The sequence below is a fragment of the Callorhinus ursinus genome, unplaced genomic scaffold, assembly GCF_003265705.2.
Source record: "Callorhinus ursinus isolate GAN/ISIS: 27379988/994484 unplaced genomic scaffold, GSC_fseal_2.0 scaffold18, whole genome shotgun sequence".
Lineage (NCBI taxonomy): Eukaryota > Metazoa > Chordata > Mammalia > Carnivora > Otariidae > Callorhinus > Callorhinus ursinus.
This window is the reverse complement of record NW_027397080.1, coordinates 12,111,632-12,116,889: the sequence shown is the minus strand read 5'-3', so window position 1 is coordinate 12,116,889 and position 5,258 is coordinate 12,111,632.

Here is a 5,258-nt window from a genome sequence, read left to right as displayed (position 1 = left end):
GTCCACGTCGGGCGCCCGGGGGGCGGGGCGCCCCCGCTGGGGGGAGAGGCGCGGGGCGGGGTGAGGGCGGAGGGCACCCCCCCCCCCCCCGCCCCCTCCCCGCCTGCCCCCCCGCCGGGAGCCCCCCACCTCCCCCGCGCGCCGGCCCTGTCCCCCCTCCCCCCGCACCCGGCCCCGCGCCGGCCCCAGCCCTGCCCTTCCCCCAGGGAGAGGGCGGACGCGCGCCCCAGACACTTATCGGTGTCCCCCGGTCCCCACCACCCTCCCTCGGCCTGGGGGTCCTTACCCCCTACCCCACCCCACACCTGAGGCCTTGCCGGGGCCGGGACAGACGTGAGCAGAGGGGAGTGTCACAGCGTGTGTGTGGGGGGGTGGGGGGTGTAGATTAGACTACCGAGTAAGTGCTGGGGTGTATACAGTAGGTGCTCAGTGTTTACCGCGGCCGGGAAGAGGGTGCTCAGACTCACTGGAGACCTATAGCTCTGTGAGCCTGGCCAGTCCTTCCCCTTCTTCGGGCCTTCATTTTTGTCTCCATGAGAATAACAACCCGCACCTACTGGGTGCCAGACACTGTGCCAAGAGCTTGACTTGCATCGTGCCCCTTCTCACTGAACCCCTTAAGGGGCGCTCTGCGGCCCCCGTTTTGCACAGGAGACTGTAGCTCGGAGAGGTCACTTGACTTGCCCAAGGACCCATAGCAGAGCCAGGATTTGAACACAGGCTGATCTGACTCCCACGCATGTGCTTGACTCGACTGTCTCCCCAGCCAGAGTGAACTCACGCACCCTACCATCCCTGAGATCCTAGAATTTGCCTGTACCAGATGCTCCCCAGCCAGAGAACAATCTGGAACAATCTCTTCCCAAGAGCGGGTGAGGGAAGAGTGGCTCCAGCCCCCGCCCCCACCATTCTGGCCCCGCTGAGTGCTGTGAGCAGGGAATGAGCTAATGATTCTAGAGTGCAGGGGGCTGTGGAGACTTGGCAAGTAACCCCAGTTAATAAAGGGGGGGGATGGCTCCTTCCTCACAACCTTGGGGACACCCTTATGCCTGCTGCTGTCCCTGCCTCGGTCTCACACACTCTTCTGCCCAATCCACCCCTTGTCTGTTCTTGAAGAGGCAGAGAGCTGCCCTTGCCCTGCACTGACCACCCTCTCCCTAATGCAGAGACCTCTGCCAAAAGCCCACTGAGAGGGAAGGCCCCCACCTTGTGGCACTCTCCACCCTGAGTCCCAGTCAGAGAAACAAGGTTGAGGAGGGAGGCATGGACCAGGGCCCCAGGGCCCTCCACACGGAGAGGCCCCCACATCTCCAGATGAGCCCCCCCATCTGAAATTCCACCGTTAAGGGGCATTCCTTTGGGTCTTTTTTTTTTCCCCTAAAGATTTTATTTATTTATTTGACAGAGAGAGAGACAGCGAGAGAGGGAACACAGCAGGGGGAGTGGGAGAGGGAGAAGCAGGCCTCCCCCCCACTCCCAGCAGGAAGCCTGATGCGGGGCTCTATCCCAGGAGCCCGACCATGACCTGAGCGGAAGGCAGACGCTTAACGACCGAGCCACCCAGGCGCCCCTCCTTTGGGTCTTAAAGGCCTTTTGGTCTTCCAGAGGCTTCAGGAAGGGTTAATCCTTTTGGAAAAGGGACACTTTGCAAAGTTATCCCATAGAATGTCTTCAAAATCTCCCTCGCCCACCATTTTAGATTGAGAAACAGGTCCAGAGATGGAAAGAGCTCCCCGAAATTCACAGTGCATCAGGAGCAGCAGTGGGGCTCTTCTCTCCCAAAGCCCGCCCCAGGACTTCTTGCACTGACCCCCAAGTTTCTATGGGTCACCTTGGAAAGGGTAGGATGCGAGGGGGCTCGAGGGTTCTTACTGAGGGCGGACCCCAACCGGCCAGCCCTTCGGTACCGCCAGGACTGCTCTGCTTGGCAGGCTGAAGCCCCCAGCCCCATTGGCTTCCCCAGCCACATACCTTGTGCTGGGGTGAGGCTCATTTGGGACCTCCACCTGTTTGGGGCAGGAGCCAAGGAACCAAAGCACCTCTCTCTCCTCTCTCTTCTCTCTCTCTCTTCACTCGGCGGCTGCCTTGCGCCCCACCCCGCCCGGCCCCGCCCCACCAGCTGCAGCTTGGCCCTTAGGGACCCCCCCAACACCAGCAGGCAGGATAAGACAACCGGGGGCCTGCAGGAGCAGCTGGAGTCTCCTTAGGCCTCATCACAGGAGCCAGCAGGAAGGAGAGGGGTCAGTTAGAGGTCACAGAGTCCACTCCTGTCCCCGCTAGGGAGAAAGAGAGAAGGGTGAGGGTCCTGGTGGGGTCTGGAGTCCTGCCTAGCGCGGGGGAAGGGGGAGTCCGGGCGCCACCTGCTGGCCTCTCCAGGTATAACCCCGGGTAGATGTAGGGCACTGGGAGGGGGGTGATGGCAGCGCCTAAGACTTTGAGAGGGAGGGGGAAAGTGGTTGGAGGAGGACGTGAAAGACAGGGAGGATTCGGAGAGTCGTGCCTGTGGGGGTGCAGCCTTCCCCGGCCCCATGATGCATGGGGTGCTTGGGCATGACCACAATTCCGGGAAAAGCCTTCTTGCCTGGAGTCTGGTAAACAGTGGAAGCTGGGTAGGAGGTGGGAAGAATTGAGAGGATTTAGAGCCCCTGGTGATCTTGGGAGTGGGCTTCAGGACCAGTTGCTGTGTGGGCACCATCTGTACACCAGTTCTTAGCACAGGGCTACAAGCAGTAGGCACTCAATAAATGTGTGTTGAATTTATGGAATAAATTTGCTCTTCTATCATATATCTACTGAGTACCTATTATGTACCAGGCTCGGTGCAACATTCTGGAAATACAGCAGTGGAAGAATGAATGAATGCATGAGTGAGGATCTAGGTGGGGATGGAACGGTGGGCCTCTGCCCTCTCAGGCTGCATTGGTTTCCATTTGGGTGACTCCACAGACATCTCCAAGGAGGCTGGCTAGTCATGAGCGCTTGGATCCTCCGGAGTGCCCAGAGCTGCACCCAGTCCTAGTACCTCACTCAGGCTGCAGGTGCCCAGGCCAGACCCTAAGCCTAGAATGGTCATGGTCCTGTCTAGAGAGTTCCCTAGATATACACACTCCAAATCACAGGAAGAATCAGGAGGAGGGCAGGAGATTGCTTTGGGTATATAGATAATCAAGCACCTACCAAGAACTTGACTTTTTGTCCCTGTTATTCTGAGTCTTAGGGGTCACGTGTTGTTGGCTCCCATTCCAGATCAGGAAGCTGGGGCTCAGCGAGGTGTGAGAACCTGCCCTGCATCACACAGCCAGTGAATTATGGAGTTTGATCCAGGCTGCCTACCCCCTCCCCTCACCTCTGAGGGATCCTGAGGGCACGGATCCTGGCCCAGGGTTCACTAAAGGATGTACAAGCAGGGGCTTGCGGCTTACGGAGGCAGTTGCTAAGCCTGGGCCCAAGACCACACCAGGGAAGGGACCTACCGCTCGCCAAATATTTTCCATGTGCTGGCACATTACATACATGAGAGATGCTTCTTTTGAATCCTCACAACGCTGAGGAGTCAAGATTGTTATACTCATTTTATAGATGAGGAAACTGAGGCTCCAAGTGAGGAAGTGGCTTGCCATGGGAGACCTTGGTCTGGCCTGCCCAATCCCCAAAGTCCCCATCACAGCAGTCATGACACCAGCCCAACTCAATGTTTCCTGAGTGCCTGGGCCAGGCCAGCCTGGGCCTGGGTGCTGAAGACAAAGTGATGAGCCGGATCGGTCCTAGCCCCTGGAGAGCTCCCGTGGTAGAGAGAGACGTTTAAAATAGAGAGAACACGACCCTCTGGACCATGAGGCACCAAGGATCTAAAGAGGTCAGAAGGGAGCATTAATTTAAAAGGAAAGCAGGGAGGCCTTTTGGGAGGAGGTGACGCCTAAGCTTAACTAGTACTGAGAGTCAGGTGGGAATTAGTCATATGAGGGGAAAGGGGCAGAGGGAAAGAGGAATCTTTGTGGGGGGAAGCAGGGAAGACAGAGGAGGATGGCAGGGAGGGCTAAGAGGGCTTGCTACAAGCTCCTGGGCTGTGGTGACGGGAGCAGGAAAAACAGCCCTGGGTTTGGAAGGCTGTTCCAAGCTGCAAGAGAAGTTGGGCTGGGGGAGGGGCTTTATTCATGCAACAAGTATGTATGAACACCTACAAGTACCAGGTCCTCAGCGAGGTCCTGGGGGCACAGCCGTGACCAAGCTGATAAGATTCCCTCCCTCATGGATCTCACATTCCAGTGGGAGAGGTAAAACAGTGAGCTAATGACTAAGTAAAATCCCTTCGGAGACTCTCAGGGGCTATGAAAAAGATAGAGTGCTGGGGTACAGAATGGCTGGGTGGGGTAATGTTAGCTGGTGTGCTGTAAGGGGCGAGTCGAGCCTTTCTGATTGGGCAAAAGAGACTTCCTCAAATCTCTTCAGTTCTTCAGCATCTACAGAGGAACCAACTTCCATCTGACAGCACCCAGAGAGGTTAAGAATCTTGCCCAACCTCACACAGCCAGTCAAGGGCAGCTCCATGCCTCAAATTGCCTCAAACCCGGGGGCCCATTTTACCCTTGGAGACAGATTCTCAGCTACAAACTATGGTTCCCCAAGATCCCTCAAGAGCAGTGGGGCCAGAGGCCCTGTTTTAGGGGCTTAGATGAGGAGGGGGCTACAATAGGAAGTGAAGGCACCTGGAGTAAAACCTCTTTCCTACCAGGGAGAGGCGGAAGGACAAGAGCCTGGGAATCAGATGGCCCTTAGACTCCAACCTCAGCTCAACCTTGACTGGCTGGGTGACCTTAGGTACCACCATCTGAAGTGAGGGTCCCAGGCTGGAGGGCCGGCCCATCTCTCTCATCCCAGGTACTAGAGGGCCTTCCTTGGCCTGAAGGAACATGGTTCTGCAGAGCCAGGAATGGCCAGCAGAGGGCGCCTCATTGGCCATAGTGAAGCCAATGTTGCCCAGAGTAGGAAAGGCTCCAGGAACCCTGAGCCCTGACTGGGGGAGGCTGCCCTGCTTTGCCCTGGAGGCCAGCTGTCAGGTGGGCAGACCAGAGACTCAGCAGCGAGGCAGAACGTAGGTCTTGCTGTCCCTGCACCGTGCACGACTTACTGACCTTTCGGAACCTCGGCTTCCTCATCTGTAAATGGGCCTAACAATAGCGCCCGTCTCTCGGGTCTCTGTGAGGAGACAGTGAAGAGCAACCACAAGGGCTGGATATATAGGGGCTGCTATTTTTATT